At 45.9% G+C, this 16,204-nt stretch overlaps 1 protein-coding gene across 2 annotated transcripts in view; it reads right to left on the reverse strand.

Moving 5' to 3' along the window:
* ABTB2 (ankyrin repeat and BTB domain containing 2) overlaps window positions 1-16,204 on the reverse strand; it is a 231,092-nt gene that overhangs the window by 165,797 nt on the left and 49,091 nt on the right. The gene's annotated exons all lie outside the window — the stretch shown is intronic.

Genomic DNA, 16,204 nt, shown 5'->3' on the forward strand with positions numbered 1-16,204 from the left:
AATTGACGAATCTTGCCTGTTGGTTATTGGATTCTGACAACACGGCTGCACAGTGGCTGTAGCTGACCAGTTACAGGGGCTATCCAGATGACAATTTCCACACCGCTCCTTCAACAAAAGTCAAATGAACTTTTGATGACCTGGGTGGTGCTGACAGGGATACCTACTTTTATCAGAATCAGCATGAGTTACCCAACATTCAACCTGTATATGGCAACCAACAGGGCCCAACAAGACAAGAGCAGCAGGCGAGGCCCGACAAGAGCAGCAGGCGAGGCCCGACAAGAGCTGCAGGCGAGGCCCGACAAGAGCTGCAGGCGAGGCCCGACAAGAGCTGCAGGCGAGGCCCGACAAGAGCTGCAGGCGAGGCCCGACAAGAGCTGCAGGCGAGGCCCGACAAGAGCTGCAGGCGAGGCCCGACAAGAGCTGCAGGCGAGGCCCGACAAGAGCTGCAGGCGAGGCCCGACAAGAGCTGCAGGCGAGGCCCGACAAGAGCTGCAGGCGAGGCCCGACAAGAGCTGCAGGCGAGGCCCGACAAGAGCTGCAGGCGAGGCCCGACAAGAGCAGCAGGCGAGGCCCGACAAGAGCAGCAGGCGAGGCCCGACAAGAGCAGCAGGCGAGGCCCGACAAGAGCAGCAGGCGAGGCCCGACAAGAGCATGCAAGCCCCGACAACATACAGTATTAGCACAAATTAACAATGCGGGAGGCTGTTGCCATCAGAAGAGTGTAAGAAGCCTCCTGGATGGGGGAGGTTTAGTTAGAGAGCTAGAGAGATTTTATTCCAAAGTGAACCTGTCCTTCGAAGCTCTGCTAGGCATACAAACATCATTTCCTTGTGTGTGTTGCTTTTGTTACATTTCAATTAATGCACATTATGGATTCTGACAACATGGCTAAACAGTGGCTGCACCGGACCGTATACAGGGGCTGTCCAGCTGACAATTTTCCACACGGCTCCTTCAACAAAAGTCAAATGAACTTTCAATGACCTGGGTGGTGCTGACAGGGATACCCACAGCTCAAATTTGATCAGAATCAGCATGAGTCACTCGAAATTCAACCTGTGTATGGCAACTTTTTCAAAGTCGGGCATGGCCCGACAAGAGCAGGCAAGGCCCGACAAGAGCAGGCAAGGCCCCACAAGAGCAGGCAAGGCCCCACAAGATATCGGCACCAAGGCTGGTAACACTGGGGGAGGCTGTTGCCATCAGAAGAGGGTAAGAAGCCTCCTGGATGGGGGGAGGTTTAGCTTAGAATAGGTTAGGGGGCTAGAAAGCTTTTATTCTAAAGTGAAGCTGTCCTTTGAGCCTCTGCTAGACATACAAACATCATTTCAACCTGTGTATGGCAACTTTTACAAAGTCCGGCATGGCCCAACAAGAACAGGCAGGATGCTCGACAAGAGCAGGCAAGGCCCGACAAGGGCAGGCAAGGCTCGACAAGAGAAGGCTCGACAAGAGCAGGCAAGACTCGACAAGAGCAGGCAAGGCCCCACAAGATATTGGCACCAAGGCTGTCAACACTGGGGGAGGCTGTTATCAGAAGAGGGTAAGAAGCCTCTTGGATGGGGGGAGGTTTAGCTTAGAATAGGTTGGGGGGGGGGGGTAGAAAGCTTTTATCCTAAAGTGAAGCTGTCCTTTGAGCCTCTGCTAGACATACAAAAATCATTTCCTCGTGCGTGGCTTTTGTTACAGTTCAGTTGATGCACATCAATGCAAAAAGTTGATAAACGAGAACCTCAGACAGACAATCTGCGTAATTTGCTCTGTCCCACTCTTGTAATGTGTATTCTGTAGTACTAGTAGAGTGTCATGTTTTCAGCGTTACGGGAAGGAAAGGTCAGGGTGTAGCACTCCAGCTCAGGTTCACAAACAGAGGCTCCTTTCTCCTTGCTGAGGAATTTTTTCCCCAAATTTAAACTTGAACAGTATGCCTGGTGTGTGTGTTGGACCTTGTCCCGTCCTGCCATGATTTCCTGTCTGGGTCTTGATGCCATGGCAACAGCAGAGAACTGGCAGAAGATGCTCGGCCCAAGGATCGAGGACTGCCAGGCCCGGGATGTCAGAGAGCGAGAGTAAGAAAACTCAAGCCTGCTCTGAGATCTGTGCTCTTGCAGAGGTTGAACTCCTACTAGAAGGGGGCGACCACACTTTTTATAAAGGAAAACAGGGACTGCTTTCCTTTTCCAATGGCTGGTTAAAGAAACGCCAGGCTAATGTCAATTATCCAGCTAATAAATGTCTAACCCAACCTTTTTCCAAGCCTTTTACTCCAGGGGAACCTTTGACATGATTTATCAGGTTTAGGAAAACTCCTGATAAAATAAAAGTAAAAAAAATAAAACATTAGGAGCAGTGGGGTAAATGCCCTTTTCATTGGTGATCTATTGAAAGAATTCTCCCTTTACAGTGGGAATCCGAACACTACCCTTACAGGCAGCTAAAAAGAATATTGGTGTCGTGGCAATAGCTCTTCCAAGTGGCATTGGCTCCAAAACTATGAAGGCACCATGAAATGAGAGCCGATCAATCAGCCACACTTAAAGGGACCCCTAGCAATCTCTGGAGGAATCCTGGTTGACAATGGCTAATCTAACCGATGCATAATCAGTCTCTGTCAAGTCTGAGGCTTGGTTGTTCCTGCACTGGGTTTTGCGATCTTGTCTTACACAGCATGCTGAAGGTGAAACCTGGTTGTCTACATACACACAGTTGAGGAAAGTGGACCTATCGTATAGCTATATAGTTGTTAAGGTTGAATAAGGCATCAGTCCATCCAGTTCAAACTGTGTGTGTGTGTGCAAGTATTATGTCCCTACCATTTCCCATACACCCGGAATATTGCGTTAAATAAGATGTCATCTTAGATTTTTGGAAATTAGCAACATTACCTGCTGCAACCACCAATTGTGGAAGGGAGTTCCACATCCTTACCGCTCGAACGGTAAAGAACCCCTTATGCAATTTAAGGCTGAACCTTTTCTTGTCCAACTTCGCAGAGTGGCCATGTGTCTTCATAAGTGACCTGAGACTAAAACGTTTCCTCCTAATGCTGGAATAACCATTAAGATATTGGTATATTGCCATCATATGCCCTCTTAAAGAGGTTGTAAAGTCAGAAGGTTTTTGTATCTTAATGCATTCTATGCATTAAGATAAAAAGCCTTCTGTGTGCGGCAGCCCCTCGAACACTTACCTGAGGTCCCTTTCTGTCCAGCAATGCCCACGAGTGTCTCAGCTGTCTGAGATTCTCCTTCCTGATTGGCTGAGACACAGCAGCAGCCATTGGCTCCTGCTGCTGTCAATCAAACTCAGCTAGCCAATCAGAGGAAAGAGGGGGCAGGGCCGGGGCTCCGTGTCTGAATGGACACAAGGAGCTGTGACTCAGCTCATGTGCCCCCACAGCAAGCTGCTTGCTGTGGGGGCACTAAACAGGAGGGAGGGACCAGGATCATGGAAGAGGGACCAGAGAAGAGGAGGATCTGGGCTGCTCTTTGCAAATTCACTGCAACAGAGCAGGTAAGTATAACATGTTTTTTATTTTTATAGGAAAAAAACTTGACTTTACAATCACTTTAAGCGTCTCTTCTCAAGAGAGAATACGTTTAATGCTTGTAGTCATTCTGTCATGAGATCTTCCAGCTCTCTTAGTAGCTTTGTTGCCCTTCTCTGTACCCTCTCCAGGTCCAGCACCTCCTTCCTGAGGACTGAGGACCAGAACTGGATGGCATACTCCAGATGTGGCCCCAACAGAGTTTTTTTTATAGTGGTAGAATTAAAGTTTTACAACATTCGTTGCTGTTTGGCTGTCTGTCACACTGACATTCATATGTGGCCGAGGCATTCCCCGCCCCACAGCCGCACATATGCATGCTTTTTGTATACAGTATCTCACAAAAGTGAGTACACCCCTCACATTTTGCAAATATTTTTTTATATTATATATTTTCATGTGACAACACTGAAGAAATGACACTTTGCTACAATGTAAAGTAGTGAGTGTACAGCTTGTATAACAGTGTAAATTTGCTGTCCTCTCAAAATAACTCAACACACAGCCATTAATGTCTAAACCGCTGGCAACAAAAGTGAGTACACCCATAAGTGAAAATGTCCAAATTGAGCCCAGAGTGTCAATATTTTTGCAGCACTGCCTTAACCCTCTTGGGTATGGAGTTCATCAGAGCTTCACAGGTTACCACTGGAGTCCTCTTCCACTCTTCCATGACGACATCACTGAGTTGGTGGATGTTAGAGACCTTGCGCTCCTCTATCTTCCGATGGAGGATGCCCCACTAATGCTCAATAGGGTTTAAGTCTGGAGACATGCTTTGCCAGTCTATCACCTTTACCCTCAGCTTCTTTAGCAAGGCAGTGGTCGTCTTGGAGGTGTGTTTGGGGTTGTTATGTTGGACTACTGCCCTGCAGCCCAGTCTCCTAAGGGAGGGGATCATGCTCTGCTTCAGTATGTCACAGTACATGTTGGCATTCATGGTTCTCTCAATGAACTGTAGCTCCCCAGTGCCGGCAGCACTCATGCAGCCCCAGACCATGACACTCCCGCCACCATGCTTGACTGTAGACAAGACACCCTTGTCTTTGTACCCCTCACCTGGTTGCCACCACACACGCTTGACACCATCTGAACCAAATAGGTTTATCTTGGTCTCATCAGACCACGGGACATGGTTCCAGTAATCCATGTCCTTAGTCTGCTTGTCTTCAGGCTTTCTTGTGCATCGTCTTTAGAAGAGGCTTCCTTCTGGGAAGACAGCCATGCAGACCAATTTAATGCAGTGTGCAGTGTATGGTCGGAGCACTGACAGGCTGAACCCCCCACCCCTTCAACCTCTGCAGCAATGCTAGCAGCACTCATATGTCTATTTCCCAAAGACAACCTCTGGATATGATGCTGAGCACGTGCACTCAACTCCTGTGGTCAACCATGGCGAGGCCTGTTCTGAGTGGAACCTGTCCTGTTAAATAGTTGTATGGTCTTGGCCACCGTGCTGCAGCTCAGTTTCAGGGTCTTTCCAATCTTCTTATAGCCTAGGCCATCTTTATGTAGAGCAACAATTCTTTTTTTCAGATCCTCAGAGAGTTCTTTGCCATGAGGTGCCATGTTTAACTTCCAGTGACCAGATAGAGTGAGAGCGATAACACCAAATTTAACACACCTGCTCCCCATTCACACCTGAGACCTTGTAACACTAACGAGTCACATGACACCAGGGAGGGAAAATGGCTAATTGGGCCCAATTTGGACATTTTCACTTAGGGATGTACTCACTTTTGTTGCCAGCGGTTTAGACGTTAATGGCTGTGTGTTGAGTTATTTTGAGGGGACAGCAAATTTACACTGTTATACAAGCTGTACACTCACTACTTTACATTGTAGCAAACTGTCATTTCTTCAGTGTTGTCACAAAAAAAGATAGAATAAAATATTTACAAAAATGTGAGGGGTGTACTCACTTTAATGAGATACTGTATATGGCTGTAGGGTGGGGAATGCCTCAGTCGCTTGTGATTGGTGGGGCACTGTGATGGGGGAAGGGGGTCCTGCCAGGTAGGCGATACGGGGCCCAATGATTTCTAACAGCAGCCCTGATAAGACCAGTCAGATGGGTGTGGAATACCGCTTTACCCTGCTACATGCCGTGGTTTCTCCCGCCGTCTCATATGTTCTAAAAGAAATGTAGGAGTTGGCAGGAAAGTCCACTGTTCAGCAGGGAACCAGGTTATTGACACACCCAGAAGTGTCAGGTTCTAAAGAACATTCAGGAAAGGATTTCTTTGAATCAAAGCAGCATTTAGCAATACTTGCAGCTGGTGAGGTACTATATGCATTTACTTTCTTCTTTGCAGGATATTTTATTGAAAATGTAAAATGTTAAATTAAAAAAAACAAGCTATTGTCCTCCTTGAGCTAAACAACCACACATCAAACGTTCCACTACTTCTATGGCCAGCCCCAATCTAATGTAGAAATAGAGAGCCTGTACTTACAGTTCATGCTTCATTGCACATAGAATAATTCACAGCTCCTTGATACCTATGAGCCGCTGCATGTCCCCAGTCTACAGTTAATGTGGATTTCAAACTGATACTCATGCTCAGGGTGATAACACAGCCTGGACGGGATCCAGCTCCAGAGGTTGGTAAATTGCGGACTGTTTTATTAACTTCCTCGGAGCCCCCTGCTGAATTTTAAGGAAGCTCCAAGGATTTTTACAGCTATATTTCAGTTCACACTTAAAAGAATTAAACATAGGACAGGAAAACTTGTAGACCCGAAAACCTGTGGTTCTGAAAGACAACAGACTATTAGGGCTCAGTTTCCACTAGCGCGACTTGTCCTGCCCATTGATTTCAATGGCACCCGTTCCCATCTATGCGACTTTGAAAATCAGTGAGTTTGAAAAAGATGCCTGCACTACTTTGATGCGACTTTTGATCCAGAGAGTGTAAAGTTGCATTAAAGTCGCACTCTAATTCGCACGACTTTGGGGTCGCAATAGTGGAAACGTAGCCCAAATGTCAACTGGTGGAGGCAAGTAGTTGGTGCATTTTTTTTTTCTTACCTCCATTTCCCCAAACCTCCAATGATATTCTTGAAGAACCCAACCTGTTCCCTAAAATTGACCCAGCCAGGGGGTCAACAACATCCTAAAAACTAACCTGTGGAAAAAAAAAAAAAAAAAAAAAAAAAAAAAAAAGGGCGATATACTATAATATAATATATATATATATATATCTCTATCTATAGATATATCTATATATACTGTATCTATCTATAGAAATATCTATCTATATATAGATACACAGCTGTCAATCAGCCCAGTTGCTTCAGCTCCTTTGTAAAACTGGAGATAAGTCCAAGGAGGTGCGTGATATCTCCCGAACTTATCTCAATTATTTATATAGGACAGGTTACGGTACTCCTGGAAGGCAGCTAGCGCTGTAATTCCTGCAGACCAATGCTGCTCCTTCAGGTTTCAGCATTTTCAACAGTAGAGTCACTGTGGCTTCTATGCACGCCCCTCTCCTCCTCCTGAGCAATCACATAAGCCTTTGTATGTATTGTATTGTATGTATGCATTTGTATGAACTTATTCACAAAATACAAGGGCTTCTATGAATGAGCAGCAGAGGGGAGGGACGGCATAACCTGTCAGATAAAATAATAGAGATGGGTTCAGGAGATGCGGCGCACCTCCTTGTACTTAGGGCTGGTTCACTTCACACCACAAAAACGAACTCCAGATCCGTTCTGGATGCATTTCTATATGCGGTTTTTTTTAACGTGCGTTTGGTGCATTCTGATGCGTTTTTGATGCGTTCCCGGATGCAGTCCAGATGCTTTTTTTCTTCTTTTTTCCTGTTTCCCCTCCCCCCCCATATTGGGGTCCGGTGCATGCATTCCAGTGCATTTCTGTGCATTTTTTATGCGTTTTACTGCATTTCAGTACAGTCCAGTAAAAACGCAGCATGTTCTACTTTTTTTTCTGGAACTGGAAAGCCCTTAAACTGACTGCACTGGTGTGAACTATGCCTTTGGAAAACCTATAACCTACTTTCCATTCATTTTTGATGCAGAAAAAAAAAAAAAAAAAAACGCACTGGACTGCATGTGGTGTGAACTGCCCCTGAAATTCATAGTGTGTCTGCACTTTGTACAAGGTGGCTGAATTCCTAGAATTCAGCTTTACATTTCACTCTGTAACAGAGCTCCTGGCCCAGGTCAGATTTAACTCCTCGGGCTGACCCCTAGTTACCACAGGACACATTAATGACATAGGGACTGGTAACGAACCACAGTGACCAGTAGAGGACCCCTATTTCACACACCTGGAAATGGATCAGTGCAGAGAGTTCTCCTGCATTGTAAATTATTGATGAATTAGTGATTAATTCCATGCTGCATCTCAGCAAATGAGGAGGGAGTGACTCCGCTCTCATGCACATCGCTGGATCGAGATCGGGCTCAGGTAAGTATTAGGGGGACTGAGGGGGGAGCTGCACACAGAAGGTTTTTTACCGTCATGCATAGAATGCCTTTACAATCGCTTTAAGTCTAAGGACGGCCAAAGACGGACCATGCGATGCAGGAAAGCAAATCACTAATTTCTACAGTCAATGTTGATAGTCCTGCGGAGCCATTGTGTTCTTCCGGCGCAGGGGGGGGGGGGTTTGTCCCCGACAGAAGAACAGTGATTGTTGCCAGTGGCTATAACAGCCGGTAGCAATAATCGCATGTAAAATCTGAGAGGCTGGTTGTACCAAAGTTGATCGTTCGATCAACTTAGGTATATTAAGTCTGACCATACATGGTTCGAATCTTGGCCTGGTCTTGCTGAACTGGCTGAGATTTGAGCCGTCTATGGCTGGCTTAATATCTTGTCAAACTACAGGTCGAAGAATTTGTTTGGATCATGACAATTACAGGCTGTGCAGTGCAACTTGAACCCAAACTTTATAATATTGCATCTCACAGTAAAGCCTTCGTAGAACAGAAGGTATTCACTTTTCTCATTCCATCAAATATCCCAAAAATTTGAGGAGTATTCCTCCTTTCTGGTGCAAAGTGCAATAATACAGTTCACTATAGAATGTCGGACTTCATATGGCTGTTTTTGGCCATCATCAGTGTATGGAAACCAAGGCTTCTATGGATTAGGGCTTGAGACCCAACTTTTTGACTGCTATAGTCCCTTCTCACCATAGCCTGTATGGTTATACTGTATTATGTTATCTTAAATAGAGCTGGGAAGTGTCTGGGATAAGTCAAAAGCAGAAGCCACCTTGGCTGCCCACACCAGAGTAATCTTAGGGTCATTGACCTTTCATGGTCACTGAGAGGCTTGGTGGCCCCCCTCCCCCATCTCATTGAAGTGTCAGAGGTCTGGAGACTCTTTATATAGAAACAAGATAATTCTGTCTGGCTACTGTACATGATAACCTGTCAGGCTGTAGTGTGGGGGTCAAAAAGAAACCAACCCCCCACCCCCACCCAATATATTTGCATGGGTACAGCAGACAGCAGTGACTGTGGATTGGTCTATCTTTCTTACACATCTGATCTCATAAACCTCCCAACCACCTTTATTGTAGTGGAAATCAGTGGCGGCCTGTCCATAAGGGGAGCAGGGGTGCCGCCCCCCCTAATCCTTGCTCCCGGCCCCTAATCTATATGCAGTGCGCCAGACGCATGGATTTCAATGGGGTTTTATTTCTTTTTAAAAGCACATGATTAGAGGCTGAGGCTCTAATTGGCTTCAAAAAAGGGTGGGCTCGGGGGGCGCAGAGCACTATGCCTTGAGCCCACCCAGTTGTATGACAATAGCGAATTAATATTCGCTATGGTCTTCCTTATTCTCCTACCAGCAAATCGGGAAGAGGGTCTTAGAACACCCAGCCAATCGGGTCTCAGGACCCACTTCTTGTTCGGCCGAGAGGAGAAGCAAGGGCCCCGGAGCGAGGAGCAGCAGCCCTACCCCGGATCCTTGTCATCTGCCTCCTAAGGTAAGGAGGCCTCTGATAGCTGCCTTCCCATCTGTCTCCCGCAGGTGGTTTGCCGCCCCCACCTCCCCCAAAATATTGAGCACCAGCAGCCACTGGTGGAAATGTAGATTCACGAATCTATCATATCATAGAAATCAATCATTGAGCACAGGCCTGTGACTTTCCCTAGGCTGAGATGCTGTCATCAGTCTCTTGCAGGCAGGGGGAAACATTTCCTCAGTCTCCTCTTCTACAGTGATCAGGCTGTACAATGTCACTGCCATCCTAGGCTGCTACTCTGAAATTAGAACACCCCCCTATAATATAGGACAGGGCTGTCCAACCTTTTGACCTTCCTGGGCCAGATTGGAAGTAGAGGAACTGTCTTGGGCCACATATACTATACATTAACCATAAGCATAGCAGATGAGCAGAAAAGGTCAGGGAGATCACAAGTTAAAGCTCGTTTGGCTGTACTTCTCCTATGGATCACAGGAGTGAAGTTCGTTGTGCACTCCTGTGACCCGATTTCAGCAGACAACGGGCTGAAGTTCGCTGTCTGCTGATGTCACAAAGCCGGTCCAGGCTCGGGCAAGATCGCGACAATGAAGTCGGGATCCGCCCACATGCCTGGACCGGCACCCAGCTCCGCCTCTGAGCAAGCCGCTAAGAGCCTGAGCCGGCCGCTCCCGCCCCCTCCACAGCTCAGCGCTCCAGTGAGCGAGGAGAGGGCGGAACAGAGAGCGGTGACTGACAGTCACCAGCTCTCTGCTCGCAGAGCACTGAGAACCAAATGACTGGCGGTGTTAGATCACTCGGTTCTCAGTAGAAGAGCAGGCGGGGAACCAATGCTGCATCCACCTAGGTAAGTAGGATTCTGAAGAAAAAAATCCCACACGTCTCCTTTAATGATCACGGATATAGATAATGTACCCAAGTAATAAAAACATTTTTAGTAAAAAAAATTTATTACAACAGTAAAGGGGGGCAACATAAACTAGTGCAATATTTGATAGTGTTTTTGGTAAACGAACGCATCAATATCTGGTTGGTTGGATGTAGTAGTAATTTTCAACAAATTCTCAAGGTGCTCATCAGATATTTTGGTTCTAATTTTGCGCTTCGTTGGTCGTGTGACCCATCATCTCTCAAAAAAGTGCATTCTTCCAACTTGTTGAAGAGTAGAACTGTGTGGACATATTTTGTTACAGTGTTTCCCAGCGTCCCTGAAGCCGCAACCCTGGCAGAGGCAATCTAATCTAAAACGGGACATGAAGGATAATGAGGTCATCTCCGCCTGAGTCAGGCCTTTCTGTGTCCTCAGGCATGAGAGTTTGCTGGGAACCAGATGCAGAGAATAAACCCACTATAAGAATGATCCAGGGGCATTTCATCACTGAAAAGGGAAAAGGAGAAACAAACCACTGCCAGTTCCTTGTGGCTGAGCCTTATAATCATGTGGCCAAATGCACTGAAAGCCTTCAGAGAGGAAGTTGTCATATAGTCATCATCATCCACATTGACATCACTGGAATACAAAGTAGGGGGGACATCACATGTATTACAGTACTTTCCTCCACAGAACAATGAACTCTGTAAGATGTGATTTTAACATGGCTTGTAATTGCATTCCTATCCACAAACCAAAAGTGATATTTAATTAGAGGTAAAGTCTTGAGGACCAAGTTATTCCCTGGCTTTCTACATGTCTTGAACTCTCCAATAGTGAATCTTCTTGCCATATTTCTCAGCTGTGTTTCAGTCTACCAAGGAGTTTTGGAGTTTTTCCCTTCTTGGCACATCAAAATTGTTGCAGCTCCTCCTGATACGGAATATACAATATAAAATCCAGCCCATAACAGGCATACCAGGACTCAGGGAATTCAGAGCAGAGTTCTCACTTAGTTCAATCTCACCAATACAATCTCTCAATAATACAAGAAAATCATATGGTTGAACTGTGAAGATAAAAGGATCTCGCGCATCAAATCTATCACCTTATATTGTGAAAAGTGACTCATACATAAGTGTACAAGGAAAATGATTACACCAAAATAACCAAATATGCAAATATCATGGTATCCAATGAATAATAAAGTGAAAAGTTCATAAATGACGAAGTGAATCAGCTGGGATCAAATGAGTGGGAAAAATACGTAGATAATAACAGTAATCTTCATATAGGAAGTGCCGGTCTTAACAGGCTCTCAGAACTCTCACCTTAAGAGAAGTAAATTCAGGCATCTATGGGTTTCCTTAACGTTGTAGCGTAATAGTAGTCCAGGTTTGACATCTGTTAGTGGCTGAATTGTCTTCTCAATTAATGTGAGGATAACCTATTAAAAAGAACTTCCCACCCAGGCTCCACCAGCCCGGTGGGGTGAAAAAGAAGGGGAGGAAAGAGAAAAAGCCTCCAATGGTGTAGTCTGCTCTCTGGCATGCCCTACGCATTACATCACCGCGTTACGTCACCGCTCGAATGAAGTCACACGTAACACGTAGGGCGTGGCGGAGAGCAGACGCAAACCGGAAGTCACGTAAGGAGGCGCCTCAGACGCCGCTCCTTCTGTTCAATGCAATTTTAATAGTTTTTAAATGTAAGAGACCATTTTTAGACAATAATAAAGCAGTTATATTCATTATACTACACCACTGGAGGCTTTGTCTCTTTCCTCCCCTTCTTTTACACCCCACCGGGCTGGTGGAGCCTGGGTGGGAAGTTCTTTTTAATAGGTTATCCTCACATTAATTGAGAAGACAATTCAGCCACTAACAGATGTCAAACCTGGACTACTATTACGCTACAACGTTAAGGAAACCCATAGATGCCTGAATTTACTTCTCTTAAGGTGAGAGTTCTGAGAGCCTGTTAAGACCGGCACTTCCTATATGAAGATTACTGTTATTATCTACGTATTTTTCCCACTCATTTGATCCCAGCTGATTCACTTCGTCATTTATGAACTTTTCACTTTATTATTCATTGGATACCATGATATTTGCATATTTGGTTATTTTGGTGTAATAATTTTCCTTGTACACTTATGTGTGAGTCACTTTTCACAATATAAGGTGATAGATTTGATGCGCGAGATCCTTTTATCTCCACGGTCATTAGAGTGTAATGTGAACTCTTTTGATTTTGCTGCAGTCTATATTAGACATCATCACATTAGGTTTTTGCTCATGTCAGATTATTTTTGTTATTTCATTGTCACCATTCCATTTTTTCTCACATTAGCGCGAAGGACATTACCACTCATATGGTTGAACTGTTTTTAAGAATGAAGAGCAGGCAGGTGACACTTCCTCCATGTTCCCCATTAACTCATTGGGAGCCAAGTGAGGGTCGCATAGGAGGCCTATCCTGGGGTGGGTTCTTTAGGCTACGACAGGCGACGAACGGGGCCACTCATCCCAGCAACACTTTGCCTGAAGGTGTGCTTACCAATGCCCAGGACAAGGCAAGGGCCACAGTCATGTGAAAGCCATTTATTAAATCCCCAACTCAGAGATGAGCTTCTTGTGTGTATTGTTCTTCCAAAGATATTGTCTCCTGTCCCACACACTTGAACGGGTATATGTGTTGCATTAGAAGGGACACGTGAAGCCTATGCCCACTCCACTAGTCAGCATACCACTGTTGCCTCACTCCCAGTAACAGAATGGGTCCCACCGAGCACATAGCATTGCCCTCATGCATGTTCCACTTAACCCTTCTTGTTCTGTACCAAGTGACCAGGTATTAGATCTCCGTAACTCTAATCCACTCCCAGTGACAGACAGAGACAGACAGCTAGAGTGGGAGCCGAATGTTGATCCCCCTCACTACCGGAGAATATTCCACCTATTCAGGCACCACTCTAACAACTGGTTGCTGTACTTCCTCCTGGTAAGCCATAGCAACATCTTTGCAAATTAACCTTCTGTTGTAGTGATATTTGACAGACCCCAAGGTGCTAATCCAGACCCAGGTTCCTTAGAGAAATATGCCAGGACCCCACATGCACCACTTGAGTAACTTTGAAGTAGGCTTTGGGCAGAGTAAACAACTTTACTGGACATGTACAACATGCGACAACATCCTTTCCCTAACTAAACTTAACTATGGCTGCCCCAGGTTACCTGCATGTGTGTAGCACAAGCATTTTTGGGAAAAGTTCAAACTGGCAATAGCTTGAACATCGGAGTTCATGTCCTTGGGAGCATTCCAATATGTCTTGGGACATAATTCAGAGTCTCCTTCTTACGTGCATCCTGAGCCTGTTCTATTCTCCCTCACTCCCCACTCCTCCTGGGATCCAGGCTTCTTCCTTTTATATCACACAGGAGGAAATCTGAACCCCAGAGGAAAACCCGCAAACACACAAGGGAAGGCAGCACGAGCATTAACCCTTTCCTCCCACCCTGGGCTGCCAGGTAGACTGACTAACCAAGAATAGACAACCTGCCTCCAAACATCACATCAGAACGAGAATGCCAACAATGAAAAGTACCATTTGGGCTTATGGGACCAGGGAATTTGTGCAGAGATCTCAGCAACGGAGTCCCTCAATGATACAAGAAAATCAGATGGCTGTACTTTTCACCGAAATATCAGTTTAAGGATCACATGCCTTTTCTAAACCAGAACACCAACCAGTGCCATTTGGGCTTCTGGGTCCCTAGGCACAATATATATGCGGACTCAGGAAATCCATGCAGAAATCCCACCAATAGAGCTCCTCAATAATACAAGTAAACCAGGCCATTGAATGCCTCAGCAAAATATCAGCATTTATGCACCACACGGCCGTTTATGAACCAGAATACTGATCGATGGACAGTACCATTTGAGCTTCTGGGTCTAATTAATAGAGGGCTTAGGGTTCAAAAAGAATGACACTAGTTATTGGTTGAGCTCAAAAATTTTTTATTCAACCTATGAAACCATATAGCTAGAGTAAAAAGTTTAGACCCGAATGGTCTGCACTCTGCAGCTAAAAACTTTTACATAGTTACATTGGTCCAGCTTGGACTGATGTAATTATTTATATATCATTTCAGACTGATGCTTCCGGAACCTTTTAAAGTCACTGTCCTGCCTCTCCACCTTGTCCAACTGGAGAACGCTTTGCATTCATTCAGAAAACGCAAAGCATTCTCTTAAAATAGCTGTAAACCCTTTCAAAAAAAAAAAAAAAAAAAAACCTGCAAGACAAAGGCATAATGAGCTAGTATGTATAGTATACTAGCTCATTATGAATAACTTACCTGAGATCGAAGCACCCGCAGCGGTCCTCGTTCACCGCTCCAGCAGCCGACACCTCTCCGAGGGGTTACTTCCGGGTATCGCGGTTCCGGCGCTGTGATTGGCTGGAGCCGCGATGACGTCACGCACGCATGCACGCGGGAGCGGCTGGTAACGGTACAGTACAAATGAAGCAGCAGCACGTACGTGACGTCGGCACATGCAAATACAGGGATATCTCCTAAACCGTGCAGGTTTAGGAGATATCCAGTGTAGCTACAGGCAAGCCTAATTATAGGCTTGCCTGTAGTATAAAGTGGTTGTAAAGGGTTTACAACCACTTTAATGGCACCTGTGCTGAGCAGCTAACTTCCTTTGTTTACAATGCATCAGGATGGACACTAAGCACAGGACCCAAAAGCAAGTGGAGATCATGGAAGTAGCGGTTTCTACTTCAGTGATTTCTAGCTTTAAGTGGCATTGGCCAGGTATGGCATATGGACAGTTACATTGATTTTGGTTCAGTCTATGGAGTAGGAAAGAAAAGGGGTGCCGCAGATACCCTCAGTAGTCATTAGAGGGAAAACAGAAATTGGACAAGGTCTTCTTAATGTGTCCCATCACTATTTCCCTGAGAACGTTAAGATGGTGAAGTCTATTGGTAGCTCATAAAAATTGCTCATCACCCATTTTAGCCAAAAGCAGAGCCTAACGTCTATGGAAACATCTTGACTGTACTGCAGATAAACCCCTTTGTGGAACCCTGGGGTTCCTCTAGAGCAGGGATCCTCAAACTACGGCTCTCCAGCTGTTGCAGAACTACACATCCCATGAGGCATTGTAAAACTCTGACATTCACAGACATGACTAGGCATGATGGGAATTGTAGTTCCTGAACACCTGGAAGGCTGCAGTTTGAAGACCCCTGCTCTAGAGGTTGTTAGGGGTTCCTTGAGCGGTTACCGATGGGCCACCATTTGTTGGGGGGGGGCATTCTTCCTACTGACCACCAACATAAGGGGAATTTTCCTATTAAGACCCCCCTTTCACACTGGAGCGCTTTGCAGGTGATACAGCGCTAAAAATAGCACCTACAAAGCGCCCTAAAGGAGCCACTGCTGTCTCTCCAATGTGAAAGCCCCGAGGGCTTTCACACTGGAGCGGTGCGCTGGCAGGACGCTAAAAAAAGTCCTGCTAGCAGCATCTTTGGAGCGGTGAAGGAGCGGTGTATACACCGCTCCTGCCCATTAAAATCAATGGGGCAACGCGGCTATACCGCCGGCATAGCGCTGCTGCAGCAGCGCTTTACGGTGGTTTTAACCCTTTCTCGGCCGTTAGCGCGGGTAAAAGTGCCCCGCTAGCAGGCGAATAGCGCAACGAAATTGACGCTAAAGCACCGCTAAAGATAGCAGCGCTTTACCACCGATGCACCCACCGCCCCAGCGTGGAAGGGGCCGAAGTGGTTAAAAG

This window comes from Aquarana catesbeiana, linkage group LG11, assembly GCF_042186555.1.
Source record: "Aquarana catesbeiana isolate 2022-GZ linkage group LG11, ASM4218655v1, whole genome shotgun sequence".
Taxonomy (NCBI): domain Eukaryota; kingdom Metazoa; phylum Chordata; class Amphibia; order Anura; family Ranidae; genus Aquarana; species Aquarana catesbeiana.